Source organism: Chelmon rostratus, chromosome 19 (genome assembly GCF_017976325.1).
Source record: "Chelmon rostratus isolate fCheRos1 chromosome 19, fCheRos1.pri, whole genome shotgun sequence".
Classification (NCBI taxonomy): Eukaryota; Metazoa; Chordata; class Actinopteri; order Chaetodontiformes; family Chaetodontidae; genus Chelmon; species Chelmon rostratus.
In genome coordinates this window covers 22,496,150-22,516,522 of record NC_055676.1, presented here as the reverse complement: position 1 = coordinate 22,516,522, position 20,373 = coordinate 22,496,150, and the positions used below count along the sequence as shown (strand labels likewise).

The window sequence follows — 20,373 nt, the reverse complement described above, 5'->3', positions numbered from 1 at the left end:
TTCTGTAAAATAAAATAACAACAATAGCTCCCGCCGTCGTTTTTAGTTTTAAGACATCTCTTCAGCAGCATCAGATTTCAGTTATTCCTGATTTTATATTATTTTAATGTGCTCCAGCATTACATGAGCCAGAACTGCAAACACTACACACTGCAGAGAAAACACGACATACAGAAACACTTTTCAGATTCTGAGAACACAAGCGACGGCAAAAATGTCCTGAAAATACAAATCAGCTGCAAATACCGACAAGTAAAACAACCAAATACAGAAAACAAATCTGCAAATACCGAAACACACAGCAAATACAGAAATTACACTGCAAAAATGCAAATAAAACACAGCCAAATATTATAAATATAATTAGATAAAATAAAAACAAGTAAAAAATATCCAGTTTATTTTAGTTTCAGCTTTCTGGTTGCATGATTCACATGTTATTGCTGATATTTGCTGCACGCCTGGCGTTCGCCTCAGAAACCGTCCAGTTCAAACAAGCTGATGGGATGCGTGTAACGTTCAACCTCACAGGTGTCTCACTAGATTGAGTTCTCAGCAAAACTTTCCCTCCTCATGGCACAGCTACTGTTTCTAACACCAGATCCTGCTGCCCTCCCATCCTCTGCCTGCAATATTCATCTGGGAGAGTGCTGTCATGATGAAACACACATTTTAATGCTTACAAGAACGCTGCCCCGGGCTCTTCTCACAGCATCAGTCACCTACCATCAAATCAAAGCTGCTTCCGAGGGGCGGGAGCACCGACGGGGCCCATACACACCACACCAGCGTGAGAGTGACACAATAACATGACTGTTTGAGTACAGCGAACATTCGGAGGTGGCGAACATGTGCTCAGATGATCTGGACTCTCAGCTCTCTGCACCTTTGTTCAGTCTGTTGGGATGTTTCTGTGCGCATGTGTGTGAGGGAGGGGTGACTTTCACCGTGGTCCGCTGATCTCCTCACTACATTAGGCCAGGTCACTCCAGCGACTGCTGCCGAAGCCGCCAAAAGACCGAATGATTGTCTGAGGAGGAGACAGGGAGCCGCCACGTGCATATATTTACAGGCCAGAAGCGACACAACACAGGACACTGCTTAGAGCCCTTTCTGAAACTTTAATGTGCACAACAAAATGGTCATTTGTAACTGAGCCTGTATTTCCATAACTGTGATTATGCACAGAGCAACAATAAATGTGACAACACCTCATCTGCATCTAACTGTAGAACCTTGTAAAATTATAATATCATGCAAATAAATGTACAGAGCTTTGTTAATATCAGGCTCAACACACAGTCAGTCTGCTCTGTCCACCTCTTTGGTCCAGACTGAAACATCTATTACTGCTTATTATTTAATGCAGACATTCATGGTCTCCAGAGGAGGAATCCATCTTTTCTGTCTGTAGCATCACCAGAAGGTTGACATTTTGTTTTTTAGTTGAACGTCCTGACAGCTCTTGGATGAAACGCCATAACGTTTGGTACATTCCTGTCCCCAAGAGGTTGAACTGTACTGACGCTCTAACATTTGTCTTTCCATCATTAGATCAAAACATCTGTATTAACATTTAAAGTCATCCAGTGCTTTTTGTTTAGAACCAAATATCTGCAAAGTTCTCTTCAACCTTAGCTCTACTTTGCGTTAAGTACTATTTAGCAAATGTTAGCACGTTAAACTAAGATACAGAAGCTGGTGCATGTTAATGCTAAGCAACAGCATGTGGGCGTTGTCATCGTGAGCAACCCTGTTCATTTCATTGTGCTGACAGATGGATGTTCAGAGGAAGTGATTTACTTAGTTTTGTTTTGTTTTTGAGGATAGGATGTGCTGCATGTATGTATCACACTGGACCTGCAGGGAGGAGATCAGGGTGGACGGCGGCCGTATGACGCACTTTGACCGGGGTTTGACTCCAGACTCCTGTCTGCAGTGAAGCTTGGGCAACAAAACAATTTAAGTTAATGCTCAGGAAACAATACAATCTTTAATAATGCCTCAACGGGCTGATATCATGTCGGATCAGATATTTTGGCAGGAAGCAAACATAATAATAATAATAATAAACTTTATTTAAATAGCAATTTTCCTTACCATGTTACAAAGTGCTTTCCAAAAGAAGAGGAATCCAAATAAAGCAGATCAAATGAGGAAAAAGGAAGAGAGCATGAGCACAGAGGAGGTAAAAACAATAAAACAGGAGTAAAACAATGTGAAAAACTTGTCATATATCAACATGTAATTACTGATACAGATAAGAAAATACAATAATAACACTAACACTAAACACAGAGACCAGCTGCAAATATATTCAGTAATAGTGTGCATGATTAGTGCAGGTCCGGCACATATATTCATATGTACCTCTGATACTGCATTGATACAGCAAGGTGCTTCACTGAATGAGGTTTGTGAATAACTACACTGAATCTGCAGTATATATATACTCACAGTTATGTAAAATATGTACAGTTCTGCAGTAAAGAGCAGCCTCACAGAGCTGCAGACTGACTTATGTTAACTTATGATTGATCGTATTCAGGCTTTATTCTATTTACATTTACATTTCTGATTGATTTGAAGTAGAAAATTGGAAGAAAGACCTGACAGGCGACAAACGGCTCTGTTTACAGAGGTCAAACAGACGCAGGGACTGAAAAGCATTGTGGGCTGGAGGACGGTGTGTGCTGGGGTGGGCCGACAGTATAAATGAATACACAGAGGGCCTCATTCTGTCTGCTCCATTGTCTTAATTGTCATACTATTGTGTTTTGCAGACACTGGAGCTGCATAAACACTGCATGTTCACTGGCTGGCAGCACCACTCGCAGGTGTGAAGCTGTAAATGCAGCGTGTCGTGGGTCAGCAGAGTCACGCCGCGGACCGTCGCCTGCTTCAGATCGTCTGGAATAAGATGAACCGAAGATCTGCACACGTCACGGCTCTGAACGCTTCATCAGCAGCTGGCTCGGGCTCTTAAAGGTGGCTGTCCATCAGTGTCCAACAGTCTCCGCAGAAACAAATCTGATTGGCTGCTTTAAATCCCCAAAGGTTTATGGTTATTAATTATAGCAATTCAGGCATCTCTAATCCAGGTGTAGGTGATTAATAGTTGTCTGAGAGGTGGAGGACGAGGCCTTCAGCAGGTCTAACACCATAAATCTGCACTTTTCAAGGAAAGACAGACACACACAGCATTCAGATGCCTCTCCGTCCAAATTTCTGCCCATCAATCACACTATGAAGTGTATTTTTACTGTATGAAGCTCTTTTGCAAACTTTTTATCTCATCGCTGTGTGTTGTAATTATTGATTTATTAGTGTATTTTCAGGCTCAGTGCCACAGACTTGTACGCAGAGGGAGATTTGTAGCTCACGGTTCTGATGTGACGATGTGGGAGGCCGCCCATGCGAGAGAGGAATCCTCCGCTCCCCACTTTATTCAATGTCATGTAAGTTTTTTGGAAACCAAATGCATCTCAACGAAGACGAATTATTCCTCGCTGACGAGCCGTGCTTTGATTTCTCCCTAATCGGACTGGAGTTTGGCTGCGCAGAAGTTCTCAGGCACAACAACACATGCATTTTTCATAAAAGACAGATCATGGAAAGCAGTTCAGAGTAAGATAGCAGTGACACATCATGAATATTTCATAACAAAAATGTTTTCTCCCCACCAGCTTTGTCGATGGACTCAGAGGATTCGAGGGGGATCGAGCGTCGTCCCCCCTTTGAGAAAGTGAAGGTTTTCATGTGAGTTTCTATTGTTACCATTTGTTTTTGTTCAGAAATAATTGTGATCTTAAATCACACCATCGGAAGGAATAAAAACTATGATCAGCAGAAAATAACACTGACCAACCAAAGGTTTGAAGTTTTCAGGCTGGCCGGCAAACTGCATTACAAAGATAATGTTTTAATGGCTGTATTTTACACCAAAAAAATCATTACATACATACATATTACATGAACAGAGATCAGAGATCACAGGGACTGTGAGGACAGTGAGTACAAACAGGAGTTCTTTCAGTTTCTTCTCCATTTTAGCTTGTGTGTTTTTAATTTTCATTAATTATTCATTATGCTTTATGTATTTTTTTCTGTTATGCAGATTTTCATTACATCACATGTGTATATTTGTATATTGTGATGTACATCCATAATAAAATACTGCATACTACATTACGTGTACAGCAGTATTTATACTGAAGTCATTGTAATACATTTGATGGGAGCTTAAACAAACTGAATTGCATGATTTAAGTCAGTTTGTCACTTTGGTGGCATTTGGAGTCGTATATCCGTATAATGCGAGTACTTCCAGGCATCCATGCGCAGCCTCTATATAACGCATAATCTGCGGCTGACTCTGCGGATGCCCCAAGTACTCGCATTATACGGATATACGCGCCGCTCCTCTGGGGCTAATTTCTTCAAAATGACTCCAAATGCCACCAAAGTTGTCTGGGTGAGTAAATGGTCGTATTTAATGCTAGAAATAAAGTTCTGGTTGTAAAAAACGAAAGTTATCCTTTTAGTCAAAAACTGAGATGGCCATTACTGCTACTCTGCTAAGCTAGGCTAGTTACCTTTAGCATTTTTGTCCTTCCTGTTGTGATTTAGATTTCGCTACTACCTCATTTAGTGAAGATATCAGCTAATCAAAATTGATATTTTTCAATCACAGATTTCAGTAAACTAATTTTAGCTTTAGCAAAGGCTAACCGTGGCTAAATTCAGTAGCTAGCTTTCCCTCGACATAGCTCTCTCTCTTTGTGACAGACACCTTCAGATACTGCGCTTTGGTTTGGTTGTTGTTTCTCAAAATCTGACATGCTGCTTTCACAAGAATTACACACATTTATGGTATCATGCCTTTTTATCCTCGTATGTGTGTCTATACGTGTCATTTTGTTTTTGTTCAATAAAATGTTCAATGCAAAAACATGTCAAAAAGTCAGTCACAGTTTTGGCTTCGCAGGGCAGCACGACCACGTGCACACAATGAAATGTATGTGAAATGCAATGCAGTTCTGTGTGATGGTAAATTCTCATCTGCCAGCGATGCAGCACAATCGCTCACCATCATCTTTCAGCTGTCATCTGCCGCAGTTTGTCACAATCCACAGCATCCCGCTGACTCGCCGGCTGACAGCTCTGGGGCCCCACTGGGGGGAATCAGATGGATTGTGAGCACAGCTATGTGTGCAAATTGAACAGGCGCACGGCCGTTTGTGACATATACGTTTTCAAATAAAAATTGACAAAGAAACGTAATCTCAATTCAAGGAGCGGCGGAGGCATTGTCACCGGAGAAAATTAATTGTTACCCGCTCAGAGACGTCGTCTGACAGTTTTTGAATAGGCTAGATAATGGCTTTATCATCTCGCCGTGAAACAGCCATATTGAAATAAGTGACAAGCAGTGCAACAGGAAGAGCGCACCGTCTACAGATAACAGACGCGTCGGCAGAGAGGAATCGATGAAATCACGTTTGAAACAGCGCGAACATAATCTGACAAGACATCAATTTCCAGCGTGTTGACAAGTCTCAGAAGTAAAAACGATAAGATTTCAGAGCAGCCAGAGACAAAAGACTCACTAAATTTAGCCCAGTTTATGGCCTAGTTGATAGTTGATTGGTGGAGAGAGGATTGCTGGGAGTATTGGATTTCTGTGCCACATGACTCTAATGCATCTCATTACAGAGCTAATCCACATAGATTTGGTTTAGAGTGAGTATCAGGTCAGAAAGAAATGCATTAGGTGGACTCAGCGGCTGCCAGAGTGTCTGACTTCAAAATAAACTCCCCCACTTACATCGGCTTCTTACAATCACTTAATTTCCACAACGGGACATAAATTCAAAAATAATTGATAATGATATAGCTCACAGAAAATATGTTTGAATTCATGTTGATGAATCAGATTCAGACCAACAAAATAAGTTAGTAAAGACTGACCATTAGTAAAGACTGGAAATGATGTTAATAATCCAATTATCTGCATCATTGTGCTGATAAATTAAAATTAAGCACCACAACTCCTCATACTTTCACCATAGAAATTTTGAGATGCTGCTGAAACACACAGTAAGCTAATTAAGCTAATTGGAATCTAGTTTTGATAGCATAGTAGTTTGATAGTATGCTACTTGGGCTAGTTGTAAGATAGTTGAGCTAGTTATTAACAAACTGTAGGATATTTTAGCTAGTTGGAAGCTAATTTTGATAGATGTAAGCTAGTTGAGCTAGTCATTAGTTAGTTGTAAGCTAGTTGAGCTAGTTATTAGCAAGTTGTAGGATAACTGAGCTAGCTGGAAGCTAGTTTGATAGATGTAAGCTAGTTGGAAGCTGCTTGAGCTAGTTGTAAACTAGTTGAGCTAGTCATTATTTAGTTGTAAGCTAGTTGAGCTAGTTATTAGCAGGTTGTAGGATAACTGAGCTAGTTGGAAGATAGTTTTGATAGATGTAAGCTAGTTGAGCAGGTTGTTAGCTAGTGGTAAGATAATTGGGCTAGTTAGAAGTTAGTTTAGATAGATGTAAGTTGGTTGTAAGCTACTTGAGCTAATTGTAAGGTAATTGTATACTTGTTGAGATAGCTGTATGCTAATTGTAAGATAGTTGAGATAGCTGTAAGATAGTTGTAATCTAGTTTACCTCGAACGTAACTTTGTGCCAAAATATGGTCTTAGATATCTGCGATGGATGTGGTGTTGTCAGACCATGTGACCTCTAAAACGTGGATGTTGGTTCCCAGCTTTAAAATGTATAGCAGGCTGTTTGAACCAATCAGGGCCGAGACTTACTCTTATAGCCCAGGGGTCGGCAACCTTTACCACTCAAAGAGCCATTTGGACCCGTTTCCCACAGTACAGAAAACACTGGGAGCCACAAAACCCCTTTGACGTGTCAAATAAAACAACGCTGCATATAATGTTTTTTTTTTTTTGGCCTTTATACTATGTACAAACAAACGATAATGTGCTGCATTTATAAAATAGCTGAACGACTGCAGAGAAAACAAAATGACATTTCTGCGTGCAACAATAACATTTTGAAGTCCGACAAAAAGACGTTGGGTTGAAGGTACTTTCAAGTAAAATTCTCAATGTCTATTGGAGTCCTTCTTGCATTTATGAAAAAAACACCAAACTTAAATTCTACACCGGCAGCAAGGTAAAAATACCGTCCACTCTCTGCGTGCTGTCAGTCTTTTACTGACACGTGCAGTCAGCTGTCAACCTGAATAATAAAAGGACTATTTCACTGAACAATGAAAAAATATGAATATATGCTCAATAATAGGCAATTAAAATATTAATCAGACGTGGTTAATGTGATTTCTGCTCCTGAACCTCGGCGCAGAGCATCTGCACATCAGCGCTGTGCGCCGTCACCTGCATCTTTACGCAGGATCGTAAACTGTCATCTGTGTGCGATTTGTTTCAAAACGAAAGAACTAAAATAAAATACTTTTTAGTTAAATTCTCATTAATTATTTTCGGGAGCCGCATCAGAGGGATGAAAGAGCCACATGCGGCTCCGGAGCCGCAAGTTGCCGACCCCTGCTATAGCCAATAATAGCAACCGCAAGCTAAAAGAGACGACTTGAGATGGGCATTCATCGAGTTGAACATTCGGTTGCTATAGCAACAACTTCTGGCACAGTTCTATACCAACTTAACAACGTTCACGGCCTTCAGATGGAGCTGTGAGCTTGTTACAAACGGGAAGTCATATACAAGATATGCTTGGCGTTCAAGTGGTTAAGTCATGAACTGTCAGTGTCCAGAAGCCACTTATTGGAAGGCTAACAATTTAGCTAGCTAGCAAGTGGGTACCCAGCAAAATATATCATCCATCGAAAAAATGAACTTCCGCAGCCTCCACCATTTCTGAAAATGTCTGCAAACACATCACAACTTATGAACTTGGAGTTTTCAGAAAATTTCCATTGCAAGAGCGACACGTTCATATGAACTTTTCTCTTGAACATGGTCGATATGACCCCATTTCAAGGCAGCAATCTACCATTTTGTCAAATCTGCGACCACGTAAATATTGACAGATATCGTTTATCTATTCCCCAAAAGTCCTTGTTGACCATTTTCAGTGGCTCCTTTTCCTACAGCTGTGTTTTGATTGGTGACTTGTGATGTAGTATGATTTAGTTTTTTCTAAGATCAAAATTGACGAAAAACCATAATATTATCACTGAATTTTTATGTTAACTGAAAAATGGAGACATATACCATATAAATTAAAGGGTGATTTTTGTCGATTTTTTTGAAAACCCTTAAACCTCACATACTATTATCCATTAAATATACCTCAATATATTACAATCCATTCATTTATGCATTAATTATCCCCTCAAATCCGACTTGAAATAACTTCATCCTTATTAATGGGTAAATTGATGGAATTTTAAGGGAACAAATTAAGGGATTCAGTTTGATAGCGTTTAAATCATAGAAACATCATCGGGCCTTTTAAGATATAAAATAAGTGATGATTTTTTGGTACGTTTTGAGGTGTTTTTACACGTCAAAACCCCTTAAACTGCATTTAATCCACTAAAAAAACGTAGGTGTACATTACGATCCATTTCATTTATCCCCTTAAAATCCCATTAAAATACTTTAATGTCAACAATATTAATGGAAATTTGAGGTAAAAGAACTAAGGGATTTTGTTTCTGATGTTAAGGTAATTACTGCATATTACCTAACAATCGTGTATCTTGTGACGTTTGTGTCTCATTATGCTATCCATTTGTACTGAAAAAAGTGACTTTGATGGATATTAAAGTGAACAAAGACAATCCAAAATTGTTCAAGAACGTCTGCTAAGGATCATTAAAAAGACAATTTTGCTGATCTTTTCCTCGACATTTGCTTTATATAATGGACTTTAACAAAAGGCAGGGCTGGGTGAGGGGGCAGGAACATTTTATGTGGGCAAAAGAGCATGAAGAAATATAATGTGAAGCTAATGGTTCAAGGTCGCGATCAGACTTAAAGAGGACAGACTGCGTTGAGGTAGCTCGCTCCATATGAGCCAACTCACTGTGACTTTTCAATCAAAGAATCACATTGTTAGACTGTCGAGGTATCAGCTGGATTCAGCTGGATGTCAGCCACATCAATCCACGTCCACAGCCGACCTGAAAACACACCAGCATCTCATTCCAATTCCCCCGGAGTTTGTCTCTCCTGGGCCATAAGATTTGACTCGTCTAGAATCAGCCCATGAAAACATAATGAGCAAACATGGCGGTAATAGACGCAGGATTGAGGGGATTTTGTGCTGCACACGGTCCCACCACACACTTCAAAGTAAAGCGCCCTATCCCTGGAGAAGTCTCTTGCTCCTCTCACCCTTAAATACTGAAGCAGCATTCTCCCCCGCCTGTCCTCATCTTCTTCCTCTTCCTCCTCCTCTCAGTTTCTGCCTCTCCAATTAAATATCTCTGACCTGTTCCCTGACTATCACTGTAATGTCCTGCAGCTTCTCAGTTTATTTGTAGCCTAAAGAAAGACAGCCCTCATATATGAATTGCAAATGATCTAATTTCACATTCGATTGACCTCCGCTGTTACACAAGGACATTGTTTAGCTGAGTAGACGTACAATTTTTTTTTTTTTTTTTTTTTTGCATAAAGGAACGGTGTGCGAGGTTAACGACAAGCATAACTTTTTTTCCTTTTTCATTAAATTACATCAAGAGAAGAGAAACGATAGCTCTAACGGCCAATGAAACCCCGGGGGGATGTTGCAGCTCCAGTGAACAGGACTAAGGGCCCCATCTTTGCCAGAAACCATTACCCGCTGAAGCCACTCCACTGCCACGGCCTCCACCATGGAAATGAAATCAGTAAAATGGACGGTAATTTGATTGCCTCCTTTGTCCTCGCAGAGCACTGCTCAGACCTTTCAGCCCTGCTTCTTCAGATTTGACAGTGATTATTAATTAGCAGCCATTACAGTGCATGCAGTAGATGACATATGCTCGCACGGGTCATCTTGGAGTCAACAAGGCACTGACACGACAGGTCTAGGTCTAAGAATTCAGATCCTTTAGTGCATGAGAAAATACTCCACTACAGAGGAAAGTACTGCATTCCTTACTTAAATACAAGTATACGAAGTATCACAGCAATACAGCGATGCATCATATTCTACAAGATCATCATGTTTGTAGCGTGGCTGTCCTGTGAGAACCTCGTGTCTCTAAAAAGTTTCATGAGCTTCGAGAAACAGCCTGTTTTCAGCTGTGTGACGATGCATTTTCAGCTGATCCAAGAGGCTTTTTAAAGAGTTTATTTAGCTGAAGGAGGACGAGAACAGTTTAACACAAACATTCAACATCAACACATCTGGAGATGCGTGGTTTTTACTGGACAGGAAGGGGATGAAAAACTGTAATGTAAAAAGTAATCAGTAGCTAAAGCTGTCAGGTGTAGTGGAGTAGAGTATGTTTGCCTCTGAGATGTACTGAAGTGGAAGCATAAAACGGAAATAATCAAGTAAAGTACAAGCAGTCGGCGATCTGAAGGGGGCTGAGAGGAGAGGCCATCCCCCCTCTCCATCCCATAGTAGCAGAGAGTGCAGGAGCAGAGGGGTTGTTCAGTTGAATATGTCAGTTGAACTCATTGATCTTTTACCTGACTGAGGTTTGTGTAAGTTGCTGAGGTATCAGCCGTCTAACTGTGCTGTATATGGATAAATCCAGGTGCTGTCCGTGGTGCTGAAGCAGCAGATGGATATTCAAACGCACTTTTTTCTCTCAGTTTCAATTTGGAACTATAATATTCTCTAACATACAGTACATATATCTAATAACTATATATACCGTGTAGATATATACAGCATATCTCACACACAGTGAAGCAGGGCTGCAGGGAGATGAATGCTAACGAGCTGCTAGCAGGACAAAGCAGAACTCTATTTCCAGATGATAATCGATCTTAGAAGTTAAGAACCGAGCTCATAAATTTCTAGACCACAGAAGAGCGAAGGGCTTCGTGATGTCTGATGATGATGCTGAACACTTTAAAGTGACTTAACCGTATGCATTATTAACTGTTATATATTAATAATACATAAATCAGTGTAAGTAACACAAAGACATGTTTTCTATTTTTGAATTGTTCAGTATGAAAATAAGGCTTAATGTGCAGTTAACAGCTGCCAGCCTGCTGCTTCTTATGATTCCACCAGGTTAGAAAGTAAACTGTGATTGATTGAGCTGCTGCTTGAGGCCGACGCTAAACTCATATTAAATTATATTGACCTGATGAAGTCCTGAAGTCCTGATAATCTGGATCTGAAAACTTCACCGCTCCAGATTATCAGGACTTTGTTTGTTCCACTTCCAGTTTTGCCTTCTAATTTCCCATCACTCGTCCACATTGTAGAGAAGGTGCTGTGACCTGACAACATCGCAGATAGTGGATCAACAAAGATCTTTGGTGCAAAGCTCCCTATTAGCTTACAACTAGCTCACTTGTTGGTTGCATCTTCACATTCCTATGGTGAAGAATTGTCAGAGCATTGATTCATTACTTATCAATACGATTACTGACAAATTTGCCACAAGCGATCACTGAACCTGCTGAGTTTTGCATTAGTGGCTGCAAGGTGATCAGAAGCAGGAGCGGCTGGTGTGCGAACTGCGGTTGTAGCCGTGTTCCAGGACCAGAACATGCTAACTCTACCAGATTAGTATGCAAATGATCCTAATGTGATCCTAATGCACTGGATATTTAAGAATGGCAGAAAAGAGTCATGATTTCTGTTAAAATAACTTCAGATGGAAAACAAACTCTGGTGTGAAAGTGCTGTGTTTGAGGCATCCATCCAACACGTCCTCTTCCTCACGTAGTCTTTGTCGCTCTTTATACCAGATTCATCTTTAGCTTACTGATACTTACTGTGTGTACTTGTACTTGTATAGTCTTGTATTGACTTGTATTATCCACTTAACATACAAAGCATGATCTTTTTGTAAAACTGAACCAAGTAGTTACCTGGCATACCTCTGCACAATGTGACACAGCCACTTCCGGTGTACACAGGAAGTTAAAAGACAAAATCGCACCGAGCATCACACTAAGAGAACATAACCTCACTTTGTGAATTCACAGGCACTTGTATGACATGCTTCACTGTACTCTAACCCCCCCCCCCCCCCCCCCCCCCCCCCCCCCCCCCAGACACAGCAGCAGCACAATAATGCGTGTCCATTAATCCTCTAGAAACCAAACAAACAGAAAAAAGCACTCTCACAAGTCTGGCAGGGGAGGCTGCGGTTGCTGGGGAAACGCCTGCGAGAGACAGTGATGGCCGACACCTCGGGGACCGGATGGACTGATGGGTAGCAAGGGGATGTGTTAGTGTTTGTGTGTGTGTGTGTGTGTGTGTGTGTGTGTGTGTGTGTGGGGGGGGGTTATTAATGACAAAGTGTGAACAAGTTGAGGAAGAAGTCTTCAGTCATCTTAGTGGATGGATGGATGGTGCACAGGGGGAGTGACGGCTTGGCGGGGTCTTTTTATCTGGTGATCACTGATGGTGCAGAACAATCAATTAATGTCACAAACGTTGGGATTTAAAGAATAACTCTGATAATTAGGGACACGGGACGTTGCCCCTAATTAGGTTGAGGGTCATGTGCTTCAGGCGATGTCTCACTGGCTCTGTCACTCTAAGTGATGATGTCATCCACTCTAGGGGGACAAATTCTGAGCATTTTTGTGAGAAACTTTGTGGTCTTCAGATGGTCATAGCTCGAAAACCGTAAGCGATATCAAAAACTGTGCTGAGGTTCATTTTGAGCCGACAAAATTATCTACGTTTTAAAGTTTGAATGAAGTCTCTAGGAGAAAGTATGGCGCAGCAGCGGACAATCGAAAAAGGCCGAAATTTGAGGACATTTCCCCATTAATTTCTTACGGGAAATTCTTCGCAGTTTTTCGTGTCTTACATCGCGAAAAATGCACATTTCGGAGAGAAAAGTAATAGCACACCGATCCCGATCAAACCGCACGTTTTGATATATAATTTGCGAGGGTTTTCTCAAAGCTGCGGGACGAGTTAGGGGAAATATTATTCATATTATTCTCCTCTGCTGATCAGCTACTCAACACTGCCCCCACCTGTCCACCTGTGAGGTACCAAACGATGCTGCAGCTATTCCATGACTCCCTGTCTTTTGTCAGTAAATAAATGGATAAGAAATCATTTCCTGAAGACCTCAGCTCATTCAAAACTCTGCAGAACCAAGAGGAGAGAGAGCACATTAGTCCAGTTTCAGATCCTCTGCTCTGGCTTCCTGCAAAGAAACCTAAAAAATGTATGAGTTCCTGATGCAGGCCTGAACCTTTCCAAGATTCAAGATTTGTTTATTGTCATTGAGCATGACATGTCAATGAAATTTGCATTGCAGCTCCCATTATAGAAACGAGATAATAAGAAAGAAAGATTTTAAAATAAGATTAAGATACTAGAATAAAATAAGCCAACATGCAATAAAAATATTCGTAAATGCAATTAAAAATATACCAGAAATGAAAATATACTAAGACAATAAACATATACTAAACAATAAACAATGAAATATACCAGTGAAAAGAACCGACAGCAGCTGAAATATCCTAAAATGTATATAAACAGTAAACAATAAAATATACCAATGAAATGTACTAATATACTAAAATGTATATAATTTAATTTAACTTTTGTGCTTTGCTCTGTATTTATTTGATTTTATGCATTTTATGTGTTCTGTTTTTACCTATATTCTACTATTTTTATTTTTAATGTCATGTCATTTCATTCTTACTCTAGCTTACTTTTACTGTCGTCAAGGTCTCAGTTCTCATCCTCTTAGACCAGGGTGTGTGCAGGGTTCAATGCGATTGACCACAATATTTTAATGAACCATTATGAACAGCTGGTTGCTCTTTCTGACTGTATGTTAAACTGATTTAAAACATCAAAGGGAGATAGTTTTTATTGTTTGATTGTGCTGTTTTTATTTATTTATTTATTTTCCATCTTATGCATTGTCTTTATTTTCAGACTCTTTTTTTTTTCTTGTTGTTATTTTGCCTAATCCCTGTATGAAAGGCGGTCAAAATGAAATACGCAGAGATGGTGTAAAGATGATGAAGTGATTTCTGTTCACTCAATAACATCTGCTGTGCAGCAAGTTGCAAAATTCATCTTGGGGAAGTTGTGGAGTCTCTTGAACCACCGGTTCCTGGTTCTGACTTGACTTCTTTCGTCGGCGTTGTTGATGCCAACTGGCTGACAATTAACAGAAGGTGCCTTATTTGTGCCAGGTGGTTTCTTATCGGTTCCAGCAGCGGTGGCTTCATGTAAGCCGGCGGTGGCTGGTGGTGCATCATCATTGCCAGCATGGTTTCTGTCAGCTGTGGCTGTGGCCCTGTGATTTGGGCCAACAGCAGCGGTCTCACTTGAGTCGACTCTGGCAGTGATCTCTTGCTCACCTGGAGGTGGGTGATCCAGACCAGTAGCAGATTCTTGATTACAACTTATCACTTCGCTGGACGTCGCAAACTGGTTGAATATCACTGACGGCTGACCCAGTTGGCTGTTCTTAATAGTCAAACAGGCTGCTTTCACATAATTGTTGCAGGTTGTGTCAGGAGCTAAGTGTTTCATTGTGATGAAACGGTGTCCTAAAGCTTCGCTTGGGGTGATTCGTGCACTAGGATCCACACGCAGCATGTGTTTGAGGAGGCTTAAAAAGGCCAGTTTGTCCTCATACTCAGTACCATTCGTCGCCCCTGCGCGGGTCATCATTACGTCATCAAGACTGGTAAATTTGTCAGAAAAGCTCATTTCTTGTTCTTCTGCTCTTCTAATCAGCCTACATGGAGCACCAGGGGAATGCTCGTCCTTACTGAAGTATTTCCAGGTAAAGTGAAAGTGAGATATCTAATTATAGGTTTTAGGATCAAACTAGTAAAGGCGGAATATGACGTGAAGTAGAAACTGCCGTCGCCAGCCCACCTGTCTCTCTCAGGTGTCACCGACACCGTTTGCCCGAAGCACAGTGTAACGTGACGGCGGATCATGTCGGGTAAAAGGTGAGGAATAAAATTCAAATGAACCACATGTTAGGCTTCATATTTGATATCTAATAACAATATAAATAGCATGTCTTAGCCTCTCCTGCTCAAACCTCGCTTTAAGGTTGGCTGTGCTCCGTTTTGAACGATGTTTATTGGAGTCAGTCTTGTTTTTTAGCACGTCGATCGCACGTCTCGTCTCGTATTATTATTATTGTTGCTATTGTTTTTGCTATTATTATTATTAAGTAGAGTAGAAGTGGTTTTTCTTTCTTTCTTTCTTCTACTTCTCCATTTTTTTTTTTTATTTTTTTTTTTTTAGATTAACGTCTGGCCAAAATCGGAAAGACAGAGGCACCGGCTCTTATTATAAGTAACATAAAATTTGGGTAAGAAATGTTCTCAGTCATATCACATGCTTTGAACATAGTTGTTGTTTTATGGATTCACATTTATTATTTCTCACATTTTTCGCCCCTTTTTATTATGTTTTGAAAAGGAAAAAAACTCTGTAGATATTGAACTACTGCCCAAATAACTGGAAATGTTTTATTTTGATTCTTTGTCAGTATTTTTGAAAACGTACTATTTTTTAAAACTTTCATGACAATAAAGCCCTTCAAACTGAACATAAACTTTCATCCATAGCCCCTAAAATTGTGATGAAGTTGTAATAATAATAATAATTATAATTCGGAATTCATTTGGCCATGGGATCCCTCGCCGGTCAGTTTAGTTTATCTGAGCTGCTGTTCGCACTTCTTTCCATTAGAGGGCTGCAAAACACCGCGCATATGAAAACTCTGTCGATGACGCAATTTTCCTGAGACGGAAGTGACAAATTGTAGTCGTTAGAATTGCTGATGGTGACATGACAAATCAAACTGCACTCTGAAAAAACACTAAGCAAGACAAGTCCAGAGACAGGTGGGTGTTTTACGGGCTAAGCGACGCGGGATCCAGTGCTTTCCTGTGATGGAAACGTATTTTCTATCGCGGGTTGCTGTTATTCTGTCCTGGGCTTGAATGAGCTGTGGGTGGGCCCAGCCCAGCGTTGGTGGTGACAACGGAGCTAATTAGCAAGCTAACTTCACTGTTTTAACCTGACTGGGGGCTGAATGTAGCACAGCGATGATTAGCCAGCGGCTCAGTTTATGATACTGACTTGTCATAACTTTTGTTTGCGTCTGTGTCGTGTAAACGTTATTCAGGCCTAACCCTGAACATCACTCCTCCTTTTACAGCATAAACAGATTTTTTGGGGAGGTCTCCATCACCAACAGAAAGGATGGTAAGAGATTTCTCATTTGCTCATTTCCTTTTTGAAATGGAGGCACATTCACTGCTTTCATACAGTTGTTCATATTGCATGTGGAGTGATCAATTACTTATAGTAACCTTTCAGCAGCAGAGCAAACTGAACTTTTTTTTTCTTTTGACAGCATGGCCGAGTGAAAATTAAATCTACAGCCCAGCAGGAGGAGTAGAAAAGAAAGGAGCGGGAGAAGAAACTGAAGATATGGCTGTGGCTGCACGAGATGCCTGCTTTTCTAAGGTTCTGTAGAAAGGCAGATTTCACCATAGATTTTGCATGATAGAGCGGGTGATACTCGGCATTGCTCTTATTTGAAAAAAACAAAATCAATGAAAAGACAAAAACCAACAATGAATTGATTCTATGTGTAATCAGTTTATTCTTTATTCCAAGTTAGCTTCCACAAAGTGTATTGTTGTCAACAACAATACTGGATAATACTGGAAACGGCAATTTAAAATCACAACTTTAATAAGAATTACAATATGAGCCACACATAAAGATCAGATAAGTGAAATGACTCAACACATGAAACAATAAATAGCAGTCGTGTGTAATGAAAACAAATACAACATTTTTAGTGAATAACACAAACACCGTCCTGCTGCTGTAAATACTCAGTAGAGCACTTCATGTGCATTGATCCACAACTGAAGATGGTCCTCACAAAATGAAAAGTTCTTATCCTGTTTGAGTAGCGTTTGTTTGAAGTTGTAATGTCCAGCTGTTATGGGTAATCACTGAACCTTTATTTAAGTTTAAACTTTATACCTTTTTTGCATATTTGTGTCCTCAGTAGGAAGAAAGGTGGAGTAACATCAGCCTTATCCTTTGTATCTGTAAGCTCCATAGTTAATATGCAGTATTAAAAAGCATCATGTGCATATTGAACAGCTTCAGTGACAAAGCCATGCCTGTTTATCATATATTTGTTTTGCTTTGTTCTCTGCTCACTTCACTAAGTCCCGTTCCCGTGCCTGCCTGCCTGTTTGTCCCTCTGTGTATTTGCCTCACACCTTTGTCCTATATGACAGAGATTCTGTGCCAGAAACAATCTGCAATATTGCAAATATTATATAGCAAACATTACCAGTAAATGTGTAATCTCATGACAGACGGGTCCATCATATGGTCGGAAGTTCATGACCGGCTACCTGTCTACACTGGGGCTGCATGTGGGAGAAGGTCGGGTTGGAAGAGCCCTAAGTGAGCCTTATCCGCCGTACCATGAATTCCGGCATCAGTACACCACAGTAGGTGGTGACTTTTTTTCGTTAACATGTCCTTTTGATCATGATCCCGTGGATGAAGGTGCAGCAATACTGCGCAGAGAATTAAATATTCGTTGGGAGATAGTTATCGGATCACGCATAGATGTTCTTGCTTTTCCAGACAGTTATCTTTCCGAGCGGTACCACAGTCCATCATCTACATACATAATCTAATCCGTCCTTACATTTGCAACTTTACCAGCCGACATCTCAGCAGATATTGTGTGTTGCGCTGCATTTTTTTTTGCAAATGGGAGTTTTCTGTACAATGTGTTGATGCAGAGCACATGAGCAAGGCGACTGTATGCAGGGCGGTGAGAAAAGTGTGTCTCGCCCTGAAACGGCTTTTACCAATCTTTGTCGTTTTCCCTGGACATAAACCCGTCAGAGTCATCAAGGAGGAGTTCCACAGGATTGCAGGTGAATGATGTAGAGATCAGTTAAATGAATTTTATTTATTTATTTTATTATATTCGGTTAATGACGTGCTGCAACCTCAGACTGGGATTAGTAATTTTAATTTCTTTTAGGATTTCCCAGTGTGATCTCAGAGGAGATTTATACACCAGCACAATGCACTCAATAACCCATCTGTGTCGTTCAGGGTCTGAAACAGGCCTCTGCTGCCATCCCGTGTTCAACAGCAGCTTGACACAAAGCATTGGCTCACGGTTTGTCTCTATTCTGCTGCATGTAACACAACAATAAAGCTACACAGTGTCTACATCACTTCAAAATGAACTCAAATGTTGTACCGGCAGCTTAATGTGAAGTGGAATTTGACAGGAAGACACATCAGTGAGGGAAATAACTGAATTTTACAATTTAAATTATTTATCTATTCATCGTTGAATGACAACAGAACTGTACTTGACTTATTGGCCATATAATTTAATGTCATTGTAACATAATATATATACTATTTATGTGTGAATGTTTTTCTAATTGTACATTTGTACACAGTAGCTCTCATTTTGCTCAGTCGTTGTACATATATTTGACGTATTCTGATGTATGAGACAAATAAAAATTGAATTTATTTTATTCAATATAAACATTGTGTAAACAGTCACAGGACGTTTTTCTGCATTGAAGATTTTTACCTTTAATATTTTAAGTACTTTTTCCTGATTATACTTTTGCTCAAGTAACATGTGTGTGTTCCTGAGTCCAGGTATTATTCTCCTTTATCCAATTATGTGTTGACGAAGTGTTGAACCTCACTCCATCCTCGCTGTGAACCACTGAGCCTTTCCAGGATGCTCCCTTCATATAAATCATGATACTATTACCTTTTACCAACAACCTGTTTACCTGTGGAATGATCCAAACAGGTGTTTTTGAAGTGCTCCTGTCCCAACTTGTTTGAAATGTGTTGCTGCATCAGATTCAGAATAAGCTGATATCTTGTTGAACCTGAGCCTGAAGCTGCCACAGCTTTGGAAATCATCCTGCATGGTACCTGTGAGACGCCACACCCCAAGGACCTCAACAGCTACAGGCCGCTGACACTGACATCACACCTAATGAAGACCCTGGAGTGGCTGGTCTATGTCCATCTCTGTCCCCTGGTGAGACCATCAATGGATCCGCTACAGTTCACCTGTCAACCTGACATCAGGGTGATTGATGCTGCCTCCTAAATAGCCCCCTCTCTCACCTGGAAAAGTCTGGAAACACTGTGAGAATCATGTTCTTTGATTTCTCCAGTGCTTTCAATACCATACAGCCCACGCTTCAGAGGGACAAGGTGCAGCACACAGGGGTAGACCTCCACCTCTGGGTCGGACTACCTCACCAACCGACCACAGTATGTGAGCGTACAGGACTGTGACTCCCACATGGTTGTCTGCAGCATGTGCAGGCCTCTGCAACAGTCTCACTGCAGGTTTCAAACCAGCTAACTGCCACCTGCAAAGGTTCTCTGATGACTCTGCAATTGTTGTGCACTATTATGAGCACCTTACACTAACACAGCAAATTTCTCTGCTGTAGGAGTAAAAAAGTATTGTCTTATCTGATCTAATCTTATATTTACAAAAATCAGTTAACTTGATGAGGTAAAACATTTGATGAATTGTTGTACAGTTTTCAATTGAGTATATGTCAAAGAGGATTAGCGAGTTATCACATTCTGTTTTAAGTTCTACACAGCATCCCAGATTTTTTGGAATCTGGATTGAAAGTACAATGAAAAAAAACATCCACTTAATAAACAAATAGAGCTGAAACAAAGTAGTAGGAGTAAATGCAGTGATGAACAATAATGTGACGCAGTTAAGATAAAAACATAAAAAAGAAGACAAACAATGAAATAGAGGTGTCAGCGGGGACAAAATGTCATTTCATTGTCATCATTCATTTTTTATTATTATTGCTCAATAGGCTAAAGGTTTTAAGCAGTGACCACAGTTTCACTGGAAAACGTGAAATTTAGAGAGTGATTCACAAATAGATTCCATATAGAATGATGAGGTTTATCACATACTAGATTATCATATTAACAGAAAACATCGTTAAGATTAAAAGTATAGACAGAGTCCTTGAGAAAATGAGACTCAAGACTGTGTCTGCAAAAGGTAAAAGAGCTATCAATGGCCGTAAAGGCAGGATATTTTGTGTAAAATAATAAAATGTCCTCCCATTGCTTTGTTCTAAATAACCCAAAGACCTTTTCCAG

The 20,373-nt window shown here is 40.3% G+C and overlaps 1 long non-coding RNA gene across 1 annotated transcript; it reads left to right on the top strand.

Moving 5' to 3' along the window:
* The first annotated feature begins 15,943 nt into the window (after positions 1-15,943).
* Positions 15,944-18,742, top strand: LOC121623453. The gene is made up of 3 exons (XR_006007826.1): positions 15,944-16,034; positions 16,352-16,398; positions 16,550-18,742. It is a non-coding gene; the product is annotated as an uncharacterized LOC121623453 (long non-coding RNA).
* The last annotated feature ends 1,631 nt before the right edge of the window (positions 18,743-20,373 follow it).